Below are 17,867 nucleotides of genomic sequence, written 5' to 3' on the forward strand. Positions count from 1 at the left end.
CCAGTACCTCCAGAAGCATTGAGGGCTGCCTTAATGAAGAGGACCTCCTGTTAGCCAGGATGGCCAAAAGATTGGCTTTGGGGAAGCAGCTCCTAGCCATAGAAATGGAAAAACAAGAGGTGGGTTTAATTCCCATCAATGGTGGAAGCAACATAAATAGGGTCAGAGAGAATATGGACATCCTAAAAATCCCCAATGGGATTGTAACAAAATATGAAGATGGTGATGACATCACCAAATGGGTCACAGCTTTTGAGAGGGCTTGTATAACCAGAAAAGTAATCAGATCTCACTGGGGTGCTCTCCTTTGGGAAATGTTCACTGGAAAGTGTAGAGATAGGCTCCTCATAGTCTCTGGTAAAGAAGCAGAATCTTATGACCTCATGAAGGCTACCCTGATTGAGGGCTTTTAATTCTCAACTGAGGAGTACAGGATTAGGTTCAGGGGGGCTCCAAAATCCTTGAGTCCGACCTGGGTTGATTTTGTTGACTTCTCAGTCAAAACACTAGTTGGTTGGATAACTGGCAGTGATGTAAATGGTTATGATGGGCTGTATTACTTGTTTATGAAAGAACATCTGTTAGGTAATTGTTTCAATGATAAACTGCATCAACATCTGTTAGACCTAGGTCCAATTTCTCCCCAAGAATTGGGAAGGAAGGCAGACCATTTGGTCAAGACTAGGGTGACCAAGACTTCCACATGGGGTGACCAAAAGAAAGAGGTCACAAAGCCTCCCAAGGTTAAGAGTGGTGAGACATCCAAGGTAAAAAGTAAAGAGTCTTCAACAGGGCCCCAACAACCTGCTTAGGAGGGTGGGCCCGAGCATCTTCACAGTCCTCAAATGGGTAGAAGGGTAAAAACTTTGATCCCAACAAGGCCTGGTGTCGACTCTGTAGTCAGTATGGACACCAAACTGGAGACAAGGCCTGTCCCAAGAAAAGTCCCAAAACAAATACTACTCCAGTTAGCACTGGAATAGCCAGTCTCCAGGTGGGATCAACAATGTACCCAGAGGAAATCAGGGTTCACATTGAAGCTACATTAGTCTCTGAGGGTGGGGTGGATTTAGCCACACTTGCTGCCTGGCTGCCTAACATGCAAAAATACAGGCAGCAGCTCTTAATCAATGGGACTAGAGTAGAAGCCCTGAGGGATACAGGTGCCAGTGTCCCAATGGTGACAGACAAACTGGTTTCCCCAGGACAGTACCTGGCTGGACAGACATATCCAGTCACTAATGCTGACAATCAAACTAAAGTCCATCCCATGGCAATGGTAAATTTAGAATGGAGAGGGGTCACTGGCCTGAAACAAGTGGTAGTCACCTCTGCAATTCTAGTAGAATGTCTGCTAGGGAATGATCTGGAGTCCTCAGCATGGGCTGAGGTAGAGCTCAAGACCCATGCAGCCATGCTGGGTATCCTTGAACTGGTGTGTGTCACGACAAGGGCACAAAGCAGGGCTCAGGGTGAAAAAGATGTGTTGGAGTCTAGAATAATGGCCCAACCTCTCAAGAGAAAATGAAAGAAGACTGGGGAACCAGCTTCAACGCAGCACAAGAAACAGAACCTGTCTTCCCAGGAAGATGTTCTATCCCCTGAGGGAACTGCGTCCATGGAGCTGGAGCCTTACCAGGTTGAGCTCTTGGGCCCAGGGGGACCCTCAAAGGAATAGCTGTGTAATGGCAAGATATTTGTCCCTCTCTTGAAGGCCTAAGACAGCAAGCAGCTTAGCAAGAAAAAGGAACTGTCAGTGGAATCCACAGGATCTATTGGGAAGATGGGCTCCTTTACACTGAGGCAAAAGATCCAAACCCTAGTGCCACTAGGAGAGTGGTAGTGCCTCGGGAGTTTAGGGAGTTCATTCTGACTCTACCCCATGACATTCCCCTTGCTGGGCATTTGGGACAAACCAAGACATGGGAGAGATTAGTCAACCATTTCTACTGGCCCAATGTGTCCCAGAAGGTAAAGGAGTTTTGCACCTCCTGAGTCACCTGTCAAGCCAGCGGTAAGACAGGTGGCCATCCAAAGGCCCCCCTCATTCCACTTCCAGTGGTGGGGGTCCCCTTTGAAAGAGTGGGAGTGGACATAGTGGGTCCACTGGAACTTCCCACAGCATCAAGTAACCAATATATCCTGGTAGTAGTGGATCATGCTACCAGGTACCCAGAAGCAATTCCCCTTAGGTCCACTACTGCCCCTGTAGCAGCAAAAGCACTCATTGGTATTTTTAACAGAGTGGGATTTCCTAAGGAGGTGGTTTCTGAAAGAGGTACCAACTTCATGTCAGCTTACCCAAAGCACATGTGGAATGAGTGTGGGGTGACTTATAAATTCACGACACCATACCATCCACAAACCAATGGTCTTGAAGAGAGATTTAACAAGACATTGAAGGGCATGATCATGGGGCTCCCTGAAAAACTCAAAAGGAGATGGGATGTCCTCTTGCCATACCTGCTTTTCACCTACAGAGAGGTGCCACAGAAGGGAGTAGGGTTTTCCCCCTTTGAGATTCTGTTTGGCCATCCTGTTAGGGGCCCACGGCACTTGTGAAAGAAGGCTGGAAGAGACCTCTCCATGAGCCTAAACAAGATGTGGTAGACTATGTACTAGGCTATGTTCAAGAATGGCAGAATACATGGAAAAGGCAAGCAAAAACCTTGAGGCCAGCCAACAACTCCAGAAGTTGTGGTATGACCAAAAGGCTGCTATGGTTCAGTTTCAGCCAGGGCAGAAAGTCTGGGTTCTGGAGCCTGTGGCTCCCAGGGCACTTCAGGACAAATGGAATGGCCCTTACCCAGTGCTAGAGAAGAAGAATCAGGTCACCTACCTGGTGGACCTGGGCACTAGCAGTACCCCCAAGAGGGTGATCCATGTTAACCGCCTTAAACTCTTTCATGACAGGACAGATGTAAACATGTTAATGGTTACAGATGAAGACCAGGAAGCAGAGAGTGAACATCTCCCTGATCTCTTTTCCATTGACCCTAAAGATGGCTCAGTAGATGGAGTGATCTATTCAGACACCCTCTCTGGCCAACAGCAGGCTGACTGCAGGCAAGTCCTCCAGCAGTTTGCTGAGCTCTTTTCCTTGACCCCTGGTCAGCCACACCTGTGTAGCCATGATGTGGACACAGAAGACAGTATGCCTGTCAAGAATAAAATATTCAGACAGTCTGACCAAGTCAAAGAAAGCATCAAAGTGGAAGTCCACAAGATGCTGGAGTTGGGAGTGATTGAGCACTTTGACAGTCCCTGGGCTAGCCCAGTGGTCTTGGTCCCCAAACCTCACACCAAAGATGGCAAGAAAGAGATTAGGTTTTGTGTGGACTACAGAGGGCTCAACTCTGTCACCAAGATAGATGCTCACCCCATCCCAAGGGCAGATGAGCTCATAGACAAATTACGTGTAGCAAAATACTTAAGTACCTTTGACTTGACAGAAGGGTACTGGCAAATAAAAATGGCACCTGGAGCAAAAGAGAAAACAGCATTCTCTACACCTGATGGGCACTACAAGTTTACTGTGATGCCCTTTGGCTTAAAGAATGCCCATGCCACCTTCCAAAGGTTGGTGAATCAAGTCCTTGCTGGCCTGGGGTCCTTTAGTGCAGCTTAGCTTGATGATATTGCTGTCTTTAGCTGCAACTGGCAGGATCATCTGGTCCACCTGAAGAAGGTTTTTCAGGCCCTGCAAGCAGCAGGCCTCTCTATCAAGGCATCTAAATGTCAGATGGGACACCTTGTAGGTGTAGGCCAAGTTCAGCCACTCCAACCCAAGATCCAGACTATTCTGGACTGGGTAGCTCCAAAAACCCAGACTCAAGTCAGGGTATTCTTTGGCTTGACTGGGTACTATAGGAGGTTTGTGAAGGGATATGATTCAATAGTGACACCCCTCACAGTACTGACCTCTAAGAAAATGCCCAAGAAAGTGAACTGGACCGTGGACTGTCAAAAGGCCTTTGACACCCTGAAGCACGCTATGTGTACAGCACCAGTTTTGAAAGCTCCAGATTAGCCTAAGCAGTTCATTGTGCAGACTGATGCCTCTGAGCATGGGATAGGAGCAATCCTGTCCCAAACAAATGATGATGGCCTTGACCAGCCTGTTGCTTTTATTAGCAGGAGGTTACTCCCCAGGGAGCAGTGTTGGAGTGCCATTGTGAAGGAGGCCTTTGCTGTGGTTTGGTCCCTGAAGAAGTTGAGACCATGTCTTTTTGGTTCTCACTTCACAGTTCAAACTGACCACAGACCTCCCAGATGGCTGATGCAAATGAAAGGAGAAAACCCAAACTGTTGAGGTGGACCATATCCCTACAGGGAATTGACTTTGTAGTGGAACACAGACCTGGGACTGCCCATGCCAATGTTTATGGCCTTTCCAGGTTCTTCCACTTAGAAAATGAAGACTCTCTTGGGAAAGGTTAGTCTCATCCTCTTTTGTTTGGGGGGGAGGGTTGTGGGAAATGCCTTCCTTGGCATGGTTACCCCCTGACTTTTTGCCTTTTGTTGATGCCAGTTATGGTTGAAAGTGTGCTGGGACCCAGCTAACTAGGCCCCAGCCCCAGTGTTCTTTCCCTAAACTGTACCTTTGTTCCCACAATTGGCACAGCCCTGGCACACAGATAAGTCCCTTGTAAATGGTACCCCTGGTACCAAGGGCCCTGTTGCCAGGGAAGGTCACAAAGGGCTGCAGCATGTCTTATGCCACCCTCGGGACCCCTCACTCAGCACATGCACACTGCCCACAGCTTGCGTGTGCTGGTGGGGAGAAAATTACTAAGTCGACATGGCACTCCCCTCAGAGTGCCATGCCCAACCCTCACTCCCTGTGGCATAGGTAAGTCACCATTCTAGCAGGCCTTACAGCCCTAAGGCAGGGTGCACTATACCACAGGTGAGGGCATAAGTGCATGAACACTATGCCTCTACAGTGTCTAAGCAAAACCTTAGACATTGTAAGTGCAGGGTAACCATAAAGAGTATACAGTCCGGGAGTTTTTCAAATATGAACTCCACAGTTCCATAATGGCTACATTGAAATCTGGGAAGTTTTGTATCAAACTTCTCAGCACAATAAATGCACACTGATGCCAGTGTGGGATTTATTGTAAAATACACCCAGAAGGTATCTTAGAGATGCCCCCTAAATACCAGTCCGACTCCTAGTGCTAGGCTGACCAGTTTCTGCCAGCCTGCCACAACCAGACGAGTTTCTGGCCACATTGGATGAGTGCCTTTATCACTCTGTAGCCAGTAACAAAGCCTGTACTGGGTGGATGTGCTTCTTACCTTCCCTTGCAGGAACTGTAAAAGAGGGTGGTGAGTCTCAAAGGCTCATGCCTTTTGTTACAGCACCCCAGCTAGTGGAGATGCCCGCCCCTCCGGCCACTGCCCCCACTTCTGGCGGCAAGGCAGGAGAGGATAATGAGAAAAACAAGGAGGATTCATCTACCAGTCAGGACAGCCCCTAAGGTGTCCTGAGCTGAGGTGACCCCTGCCTTTAGAAATCCTCCATCTTGAGTTTGGAGGATTCCCCCAATAGGAATAGGGATGTGCCCCCCTCCCCTCAGGGCGGAGGCACAAAGAGGGTGTAGCCACCCTCCATGACAGTAGCCATTGGCTACTGCCCCCCAGACCTAAACACACCCCTAAATTTTTTATTTAGGGGCGACCCTGAACCCAGGAAATCAGATTCCTGCAACCTACAACAAGAAGAAGGACTGATGACCTGAAAGCCCCACAGAGACAACGGAGACGACAACTGACTTGGCCCCAGCCCTACAGGCCTGTCTCCAGACTCAAAGAACCTGCACAGCGATGCATCCGACAGGGACCAGCGACTTCTGAGGATTCAGAGGACTGCCCTGAACCCGAAGGACCAAGAAACGCTCAAGAACAGCGGCACTGTTCAAAAACTGCAACAACTTTAAAGAAACTTTCAAAGAACTCTCTCTTCCCGCCGGAAGCGTGAGACTTCACACTCTGCACCCAACGCCCCCGGCTCGAGCTCCAGAGAACTAACACCACAGAGTGGGCTCCCAGGCGACTAAGACGACGTGAGTAACCTGAGTCGACCCCCCCTGCATTTCGCAGCAACGCCTGCAGAGAGGATCCAGAGGCTCCCCGTGACTGCCTGGTAACAAGGAACCCGATGCCTGGACCAAGCAGTGCACCTGCAGCCCCCAGGACCGAGACAAACCACCTTCCAGTGCAGGAGTGACCAGCAGGCGGCCCTCTTCCTAGCCCAGTCGGTGTCTGGCCCGAGAAGCCCCCCTGTGCCCTGCCTGCATCGCCTACGTGACCTCCGGGTTCCTCTATTGCTTTCAATAGCAAATCCAACGCCTACTTTGCACACTGCACCCGGCCGCCCCTGTGCTGCTGAGGGTGTGTTTTGTGTGCCTGTTTGTGTCCCCCCCAGTGCTCAAGAAAAAAAAACCTGGTCTGCTCCCCGAGGACGCAGGTACTTACCTGCCAGCAGACCGGAACCGGAGCACCCCTGTTCTCCATAGGCACCTATGTGTTTTAGGCCCTCCTTTGACCTCTGCACCTGACCAGCCCTGTGTTGCTGGTGCGGTGACTTTGGGGTTGCCTTGAACCCCCAACGGTGGGCTGCCTACGCCCAGGAGACTGACTGTGTAAGTGCTTTACTTACCTGAGAACCTTAACCAAACTTACCTCCCCCAGGAACTGTTGATTTTTGCATTGTGTCCACTTTTGAAATAGCTTATTGCCATTTTAACCTAAACTGTGTGTACTACTGTTTTAAATCAAAGTTCTATACTTACCTGTGTGACGTACCTTGCATTTTATGTACTTACCTCAAATATTGAATCTTGTGGTTATAAAAATAAATTAAGATATTTTTCTATATCAAAATGATTGTCCTGGATATAAGTCTTTGAGTGTGTGTTCCTCATTTATTGCCTGTGTGTGTACAACAAATGCTTAACCCTACCCTCTGATAAGCCTACTGCTCGACCACACTACCACAAAATAGAGCATTAGTATTACTAATTTTGCCCCTATCAACCTCTAAGGGGAACCCTTGGACTCTGTGCACACTATCTCTCACTTGGAGATAGTATATACTGAGCCAACTTCCTACACCCCGCAGTGCCAATGTGCAAAAATAACAAAATAGTGATGTAATTCTATCCCAAAATATGCAGTATTCCGACACATGACAATAATTTGGGTTTTTTTACCCACATAATTTAGTCAACTCTGTCAAATTTGTTGCTTGCCTGCCACATAATTCCAGTGGCCCAGGTATAGATGCAGTAGTATGTAAGGACACAGTTGAATGGAAGTGAGAGTAAGGAATGGACAGTGACTTACAAGAAGTATTGATTTTACTGTTTAATGGGCAGCCCCAGGAAAAAACTTTGAAGCAGAAGTGCCAACCTTTTTGGAAGGCTGCAGGCAAGTTATCAAAAACTGCTTCATTATTTTGAGATGACAGTTAATCCCCGCCTTTGTATTACAGAATACGGTTGTTGATATCAGACATGTGGGACATATTGAAACTAGTCTTGCCAAAAGACGAATTCAGGTGAAATGTTTGTGGTCCACTCAATGCCGATGTAGAGAGTAAAGTTATGGAATGTTCCCAGTGCAGAATGGACAATAAGCTAATTATCACATGTGCTTCTCATGCAATAGCTGTGTCATATCCAAAGAGAGTGTGGCAGAAGATACGGTTTAATCTTTTCAGATTCCTCCTTTGGCTTTGAAATGCATTGTAGTGATAACTGTTTCTGAGGTTGAGAAGAAATCAGGTTTTTGAGTGACCCCCACCACTGATGAGGTGATCACATTTTTGAAAAGTATAATTAATAGAAACAGTTCCTGAATACAGGTGGCTGATAATGAATTTCTGTTCACTTCGAATGCCATGTCTTATTTCTTCGCCCGGTGTGGATTTACACATTTGAGGACACCATGATGAAGTCCACACCGTAATGGCATGGTGAGGAGATTTAACAGAATTTTGGTGGAATGTATTCAGAGTGCCCAAAGGAGTAGAAAGAATGCTGCAGTGGTAGTTGAAGAGCTCTTGTGGATATAGAACTACTCATGTTGCTACAAATCTCTCTTTCCGCTGATAAGAGGCAGGACGGACAGTTCTGAATTGTGTGCCTCGATGAATGATCTGCAGTTGCGGACAAGGTATTTGGAGAGAAGGAGTCGTGTGGAGGGTTAAGTAAGGTGTATCAGTAGAGTTAGAAATTTGAAAGTAGGTGATTGGGTGAGAATCAAGGAACCAGTTTTGGTGAAAAAAGGTTGTCAAAGTTCAGTGATATGTGCAAGAAGTGCGTGGCAATACTGTGAAAGCTAAAGGGTGGGATGTATGGTGGAACCATGCATGCCTTTAACACAAAATGCCTTTACAACAAAAATGTAAGTATATATCAGGTAAGTGAAATACTTTACATGTATCTATAAATAAATATATATATATATATATATATAGAGAGAGAGAGAGAGGGGGGGAGACACCACACACACACACACATGTATATGTGTGTATATCTTTATATATCACCTCCTGGCATTAGCCAGTAGGTAGTTATAGTTAGGACCAACTTTTGTCATAAATTAAACTTTTTTTGTTTTGCTAGTAACTTTGGCACCATTTGAAAAATCTTCATGAATTTTTCCAAACTAGTTTGCCACTCACTTTAGCTGCTGTGTGGAAAGTTTTGAGGTGATTCCTCAAGCGGGGGCTGAGAAGAGGGGGGTGGGTGGCAGACCCAAAATGCTATTTTCTCCTTGCAGTTTCTACGGGGATTTTGCAGTTTTTGAACAAGTCTACAGTCCGAACCACTTAACAGATTCACACCAAATTTGGCAGAAAGCTAGATCTTGGTCCAGAAAGATCTCTTTTTATTTTGTGTAAATCTGTTCAGTAGTTTTGCAGTTACTAAAGGAAACAAATATAGATATCTAGGGATGTGGATCCCCCGGCAGGAGATCTGCGGGCCCGGATGAAAAGAAAGGCCCTGATTGGCTGGCCACTACTGACAAGAAAGTTGCAGCCGCCATTTTCTTTGTTGCTTGGCCCCGGAGGGAGGAAAAAATAATGTGTAAAAACACATAAGGAGTCAAGATACATGTATTCTGACCCCATTGGACACATAGAGGAGTCCCTGAAGGACCCCTCATGGGCAAAAATTGGCCCCAATTTCTTTGAGCCAATCGAGGGGACCCACTGCGGCACTCTGTGTGACCCCTAGTGTAAAACTGCAAACGATCCGCGTACCTGATAAAAATGGGGTGGGGCCTACTCAAACCCCAGCCGCACATGTCCAAAGGCTGGGCACCGAGTGAGTTTGGCCGCATGCAGCCACCTCCCTCCCACGAACATGTATGGCCAAAGGCCTTGCGAAGCTTGGGTTTGGGAGAATGGTGGGCCGGGGGGTTGATCGCAGCAGTGGTTGTATCAACATATGGGAATTATATATCACTTTAGGTTAAAAAAACAAAAGAAATTCCCTGAAAATTCAAAGGTTACAGGGACATTATAGTTAGGTTCACATTTTACCCACACAAAACCATAGAAATTCAGCAGTTATAGTTATACGTATCTGAAGAAACTATAGCTCGTGTCATTACTTAACTTTAGACCACAAGTTATAGTTTCTTAAAATAAGTATAACTGAATTTTTGTGGTTTTGTGTGGGTACTGTGAACCTAACAATAACGTTCCTGTAAACTTTGTTTTTTTCAGTAAAAAAAAAAGAAAAAAAAAATATATATATATATATATATAAAAATTACCTTATCACTCGTTAATCTCAACCACCTGTCAACCCTAAAAATACCCTTACCGCCCAAATACCCCTACTCACCCTAAACCCTAAAAATACCCATGCCCCCTACCCCCTAATACCCTTACCCACTTTAAACTGTGAAAATATCTTTACCACCAAAATAACCTTACCCACCCTAATATATATATATATATATATATATATATATATATATATATATATATACTTGCCTATATCTTTGGCACCGTCTGACGAATCCTCTGAAAAGTTTCCCCAAATAAGTGTGCTGGTGATTCTTGGTGCACACAGAAAGTTTTGCGCTTATCCATCAACTGGGGGCCATGAAAAAGGGGGGGTAAAAAAATAAAGTGCATTTCCCATGTTCATTCCGATGGGAGTTTTGAACACGACTAGAGCCCAAACTGCTGGATGGAATGACACCAGATTTGGCCGAAAGGTAGCTCTCGGAATGCAGATTACGCTTATTTGGTGTAAATCTGTTCAGTTCTTATTTAGAAATTTAAGAAAATCCAAATTTGTACATCTCTGACCGCCACAACTTTGCAAACAATGGCAAGCATGTGCAGGGAGATGCAGAGCTCCGACTGGCTGCCAACACTTCAACCAGGAAGTGTTGGCAGCCATCTTCGGACTGGGCTTCAGCTGAATCCCAGAAAAAAAGTTTAAAAAAATAAGACAAGGGGCCAGGGTAGGGACACCCTGATCCCTTATCTCTGGTGCAGAGCAACCCTGCCCAGTAGCCCCAGGGACCGCCACTTCCAGGGGCCAATGTAATCTACTATGAGGGGGGCTGCACGCCCCACCCCTCGCAGCCACAGGGACCACTAACTCTCCGGGCTAATGCATCTGCTATGCAGGGGGGCCACACAGGCCCCCCTGCAGCCTTGGGACCGCTCCCCAGAGCCAATTGAATTTTCTATGCGGGTCCCCTCTCCCCAGCACTGCCATCTTCCTGGGGCTAAAATGAAACAATGGGGGGGGAGTACGTTTCGGGCCCCCGGGACCACCAACTCCCCGACCTCCCATGACATAGCTGTTTGCTCTAATTGGCAGGAGCTTTGACAGCTCCTGCCAAGTCAAAGCAAACACTCCAGTTCCAGTAAGTGAGAGCTGTCAAACAGCTCTCACTTGCTGGAAGCGGAGGTTCCCTCTATTTCCTTGCCTGCAGAAATGCAGGCAGCGAAACAGAGGAAACAATTGCTCTCACAGAGAGGGAGCTGCATCTTTAGCAACTCCCTCTCTGTGACAGCGATGCTGGCTACAGCAGGAGGCGGGGAGCCAGTTGAAACCGTGGGGGCCTTCAGCCTCCCCCGCGGTCCCAACCATTGTCGCTGGGTGACCTGGGAGGGCACTGAGATGACATAGTTAGCAGAGATCAGCCTGGGGAGGGAGACCACATGGCCCCACTCCCCCCCCAAAAAATAAAATGTTTAGGCCAGGCTCCGGGGAGTGGGGTCCCAATGGCAGAGATCAGCCCAGGGAGGGGAGCCACGTGGCCCCCTCACCCCCTGCCCAAAAAATATTTTAGAAGGCCAGACGATGGGTTCCCTGGGGCTGAAATTGGCTGGGAGAGGGGGCCACATGGATCTGCGGCGAAATCCCGCTGCACATGGCCAAAGGCTGTGCGAAGCGTGGAGTTGGGTGGTTAGGTGTTTGGCCGCAGGTATTGGCTGCAGGCCAGGCCCTTCTACCAACCACACCATGCACAGCCAAAGGTCATGCGCGGTGCAAGGCTGGGTGGTTATGGGGGGTTGGCTGCAGAGCCAATGCACAGGCCAGACCCAGCGGCCAACAGCCAACGTGCACGGCCAAAGGTTTTGCACGGCTGAGGTTGGATTAAAGAATACTAATGAAAATTTACTTTACGTTGAAAAAAAATAAATAGAAATTCACTGAAAAAAACAAAGGTTACAGGGACGTTATGGTTAGGCTCCCATTTTAAACATACACAACCATAGAAATTCAACTTTTATAGTTACAGATCTCAAGTAACTATAATTTGTGCCCTAAGGTAACTATAACTCGCACCCTTGCCATGCACTGCTAATTATCCCACAAATTATGGTACTAATGACATCGTTGATAACATCGCTGATAATATCAATATAATATTTGCAGTAAACTTTTTGACAGAAAAACTGTGTAGGGTGCAAGTTATAGTTACTTGAGATAAGTCTATAACAGGTGAATTGCTATGGTTTTGTACATTTAAAATGTGAGCCTAATGGTAAAGACAGAGCATATTAAGGACAATGTGTGGTAAAGGCTGCGTGGTAAGGGCAATGCCTTGTAATTACTGCATTGTAAACGTTTCCCAAAGGGTGGCATTATGAAGAGTGGCACAATATAACTAACCACACCAACAAGAAATATATGTACATGTCAGAGGTCAAGCGATATTCCTCCTGGCCTTATGTGTGGTGACAGGAATCACAAACCACGAATAAGGCTTACAAATTATTCTTGTTGTTCAGGTTTCTGATTTTCTTGGCTGTGTTAAAATTCTTATCCTACCTCAAAAATGTATAGGAGTGACCATTGGCATTTTATATTTCCCCTTGCTTATACCTTTTGTAGCACAATCTATATTTGCAGTGTCCTTGCGTCTAGGTCCAATATTGTATTTAAGTTTGCAAATTTTGTAGTTATTAGGTCTAGCTGTCATCAGGTCTATACTGTTTTTATCGAGGGAAAAATGTAGTGCAAATGCAATTTCAGTGATGACAGTACATTACAGAACGTTAGCTCTCGAATGTCTGATTGTTCCAAGCTTGTTCGTCGATGCTGTTAGTGGCTGGCAAGTCATACTCCCTTATGGACCCCCTGTAAACCTTTACTCAGTTCACTTACTCTCCATGTTGGATAGTCATTTCAGGATGGTTTGCCTGTTTTTCCGCTGCACCCTCACGGCTGCTTGAGAGAGTTTTTGTGTTGATGGAGGAACGTTTCAGACATTTTATATTTTGTTTGCTTCTAAGGGATTGCGCGAAAGTCTTGTGTAGTGCCTCGTGTAGGAGGATATCACCTCAGAATCATAATCGGAGTCTTGTATGTCTATCCCTCATCCCTTGTCTGTCAGCTTTATCACAGTCGAAAAGTTCTGTTTCAAGTGAATTCCGTTCTGCCAAAGAAATATAGGGAGTAAAACTCTTTTTGTCTTGTAGGTCAATATCTTTCATCAATAATTTTATAAAACTCAAAAGCTCTGGTGGCATGATCGTATGGCGGGGGAAGGGGCCTATGACCCGTCGCTCAGTCAGTCAAAGGATCTTCTATCCTAAAAATAATATTTTAAGATGGAGCTTGCGAAAAAGTTGCAACAGTTCTGTCTTCAAGGAGAAATAGATCTCTTGTCTCGGTAATCCCGAATGACAAATCCTTACTAAGGAGGAGATCTATGTGGAAGATAACACATGCTGTGACAAAATGAAAATCTGTATTGACTGGTTGTCGTAGGAATCCAATGGTACTTCCGGTACTTGGACTAGGGGCCCTCTGTGGCCATACCTGTAGTACTTCGTTCTGGTCTGTCGATCCAATGGGCATTGATTCCATAGTCCAGTGGTTCCCAACCTTTTGATTTCTGTGGACCCCCACTTTAACATTAATGGAAGCCAGGGACCCCCACTGAATCATCATGGGAATCCGGGGACCCCCGCCTGAGTCATTACTGGAAGCTGGGGACTTAATTTGTCAATATTTGTTAATATTTTTTAATTTTCTAGCCTCTCGCGGACCCCCAGGGAAGGCTTCGCTGACCCCCAGGGGTCCCCGGACCACAGGTTGGGAACCACTGCCATAGTCTGTTCTTTCCCCCTTTGAATTGCTGGCCTCCCCATAAGAAAGACTGGCCCGGATTATCATTGTCACTGGTAGGTCCCTCCGAATGTCTTATCCAGCCCATAATTCCAAGAAGGTAAACATTTCTTATTTTTGAACCTTCACAAGTGTAGGACCTATTCTGTGTTTTGTTCTGTGGAAAGAATTGTTTTCATAAATAAATACATTTGTGGGGACTGGCATTTATCTGCATTAGATTTTTACTGAGAGCAAGAAACAAAAAATTACAAAGTGGAAAGACGGAGGAAGAGAAAGACATAAAAACCTCCACAAAGAGATAAAGCAGGAATCTGCAGAAGGCTAATGGTGTATCTGTTAGCAAATTAAAGATGGATTTAGGACTACACAACCTTGAAATTGCTGGAACGCAGATTTTAATTGCACCAGCTGCATGTTTCAGAGCAGAGCTAATAAGGGTACAACTTTTCTTTAGAAACATTCCTGATGTCTTTGGACACTTTATCTGCCTTTTTCTTTACCTTAATTCTGTTAAATTCTGCAACTGTCTTATTATGCTGCCTAGTGCCAGACAGGCTTACGTGACAGCGTCAACCCCTAGTTGTTCTTTCTCCAACTTTTCAATCTCCTTAACTCTTCCTTGGCAAGTTCTAACGTACTCTTACCCCCAAGACCATCCAGTGGCAGGAACAGGTAGTTGCTATATGGCTAAACCTGCCACAGATTTTTTTCTCTTCCCTGAAAATTCCTGGTACGTACCTCACTTGAAGGGCTAACTTTATAATCCCAACCTTCATGTATTTTGTCAGCACATGGCATGCAACTCAGTACATACATGCTTTTTCTTTGCATTCCCAAGTTTCTCAAGAATCTCCTGTTTTGTATTAGTAGTTTTTTTCTATCTGCCTAAGAACCACTTATCTGTTTAGCAATATATTAGCCTGTGTATAGTGGGGCTTATATATGTGACACATTCTGAAGAAACTGACCTAACAACCCTTCAGATGGGTATAAGGAATATATAATACATAGAGCCCTTAACGTTAAGCCGCCACTCTGCATCTATATCCTATATACTGCTGTGTAGCCATTTTAGTTATAGCTCCAAGCACGTTATTTTAACACACTAGGCCGCTGTGCACTTTAACCTAGATATATTTTATTCAGCTTCGTCTTATTATTGTTGCAATAGCCATTTTTACGGTCTTGTTTTATTTCCGTCTATCTAACTGTTTTTGCCCAGGCCAGCACTCTGTTTTCAAACAAGACATTCTTGATCACTCTGTGCTTCTTCCAAGGCTACAGCACAGTACATTGCCGGTGAACGTGGTAGAAGTTTAGTCTCCAACATTCATAGAAAATAAAAATCCTTACGTAGGGACATTTTATCAGAATATCAGCTGTGTTATTATAAAAACACTTCCTTGTCCCTTACACGTTAGAGGGAGATTTCAGTCAGGGAACCACGACTGTATGCTGATTGCCGAATGCTTTGCTACAGATGCTAACGCAGACAGCAGGCCTTTGCTCAGGTATGGGGGTTGATGTCTTCCCAGGGGAACCTGAAGCGCAGAATTAGAGCTTAACATGCTGTGCTCTATCCTAGCCTAGGTAGGGATTAGTCCATTGAAAGTAGTGACAATATGATAGCGTTGTTTTTATGCTTCACTCTTCTCGTCACAATTTTATTACTGTCATGTTGTGTCGTCCTAGTTATTGCAGCTCACGCTTTGCTATCTAAGATGTAGTCGTTTTGTTAAACTCATTATTGTAACATATACTGCTTCTGGTTGTCATTTATATATGAGACTGAATTGTAAATGAGAGAACCGGATGAGACCTGAGTGACCACGACTTCCCTGAGAAGCCAAGTATGTCATGCGCTCGGCTGCCCAATCATCACTAACCTTTGGTGGGGATGAGGCACTGCTAGTAAGCCGGAACAAAACCCGGATTGGAGCGGCAGGTGTCACCCGCAGTGGGTTAGACTTAGTCTCCCACACCGCGGGCGATTCTGCCGCTCAAAATCCAGTAGTCTCATTAGAATGGTCAGGCTCTAATTTTCGGCTCCTCCGGAGTATCTCTGTCTCATTATATATAATGACGCCTCAATACCGTATACGCAGACGTCCGTGGTACTGAGGATTTCCACCCCAGCTACGTAGGCTATCCTATTTGCAGCTGGAGGTTGTTCAAGCTTGAACTTTAAAAGGAAAATCCTATTTAGTGTGCCTTCTCTGAACTTATGGTCTGTTTATAATGGCGAATCCACAGCAGGAACAAATAGCAGTTAATATGAGACAACCTCGAACTACACATTTATTAGCAAATGGCCTAACGCCCCAACGGGGTCCAGTCACATTTGTGGTGGATGCACATGCAGCTTATAGAACAGAACTTTTTTATTCTTGGGTCACATTTCCAGCAGTTGATGGGAACACAAATACATTTCATCATTATACATTAGTGAATGCGCCTGGACAATACAGAGCGTACGCCTATTTAGAAATACCCTTATCTTATCAAGAACATAACAATTGGCTTGATGGCGCCCTACCCCACACAATATTACCAGTAAGGTTAGATCCTCTAAGTAATGATGGTCCTACCTGGCTTTTATTGGCCACCTATACAACACATCCTGAAATTGCTAATTTAGCAGTGGCTGAGGTTTGTCATTTATATAGTGAATTAACAGCTATATTAATAGACGATTGTAGGAAAGTACCATCTTGCCTGGCATGTTACCCCCATTTTTCACTGTATATATGTTGTTTTAGTTGTATGTGTCACTGGGACCCTGGTAACCCAGGGCCCCAGTGCTCATAAGTGGGCCTGAATGTGTTACCTGTGTAGTGACTAACTGTCTCACTGAGGCTCTGCTAATCAGAACCTCAGTGGTTATGCTCTCTCATTTCTTTCCAAATTGTCACTAACAGGCTAGTGACTATTTTTACCAATTTACATTGGCTTACTGGAACACCCTTATAATTCCCTAGTATATGGTACTGAGGTACCCAGGGTATTGGGGTTCCAGGAGATCCCTATGGGCTGCAGCATTTCTTTTGCCACCCATAGGGAGCTCTGACAATTCTTACACAGGCCTGCCACTGCAGCCTGAGTGAAATAACGTCCACGTTATTTCACAGCCATTTTACACTGCACTTAAGTAACTTATAAGTCACCTATATGTCTAACCTTTACCTGGTAAAGGTTAGGTGCAAAGTTACTTAGTGTGAGGGTACCCTGGCACTAGCCAAGGTGCCCCCACATTGTTCAGAGCCAATTCCCTGAACTTTGTGAGTGCGGGGACACCATTACACATGTGCACTACATATAGGTCACTACCTATATGTGGCTTCACAATGGTAACTCCGAATATGGCCATGTAGTATGTCTATGATCATGGAATTGCCCCCTCTATGCCATCCTGGCATAGTTGGCACAATCCCATGATCCCAGTGGTCTGTAGCACAGACCCTGGTACTGCCAAACTGCCCTTCCTGGGGTTTCACTGCAGCTGCTGCCAGCCCCTCAGACAGGCATCTGCCCTCCTGGGGTCCAGCCAGGCCTGGCCCAGGATGGCAGAACAAAGAACTTCCTCTGAGAGAGGGTGTGACACCCTCTCCCTTTGGAAAATGGTGTGAAGGCAGGGGAGGAGTAGCCTCCCCCAGCCTCTGGAAATGCTTTGTTGGGCACAGATGTGCCCAATTCTGCATAAGCCAGTCTACACCGGTTCAGGGGACCCCTTAGCCCTGCTCTGGCGCGAAACTGGACAAAGGAAAGGGGAGTGACCACTCCCCTGACCTGCACCTCCCCTGGGAGGTGTCCAGAGCTCCTCCAGTGTGCTCCAGACCTCTGCCATCCTGGAAACAGAGGTGCTGCTGGCACACTGGACTGCTCTGAGTGGCCAGTGCCACCAGGTGACGTCAGAGACTCCTTCTGATAGGCTCCTTCAGGTGTTTCTAGCCTATCCTCTCTCCTAGGTAGCCAAACCCTCTTTTCTGGCTATTTAGGGTCTCTGTCTCTGGGGAAACTTTAGATAACGAATGCAAGAGCTCAGCCGAGTTCCTCTGCATCTCTCTCTTCACCTTCTGATAAGGAATCGACTGCTGACCGCGCTGGAAGCCTGCAAAACTGCAACAAAGTAGCTAAGACGACTACTGCAACTCTGTAACGCTGATCCTGCCGCCTTCTCGACTGTTTTCCTGTTTGTGCATGCTGTGGGGGTAGTCTGCCTCCTCTCTGCACCAGAAGCTC

The sequence above is a fragment of the Pleurodeles waltl genome, chromosome 9, assembly GCF_031143425.1.
Source record: "Pleurodeles waltl isolate 20211129_DDA chromosome 9, aPleWal1.hap1.20221129, whole genome shotgun sequence".
Lineage (NCBI taxonomy): Eukaryota > Metazoa > Chordata > Amphibia > Caudata > Salamandridae > Pleurodeles > Pleurodeles waltl.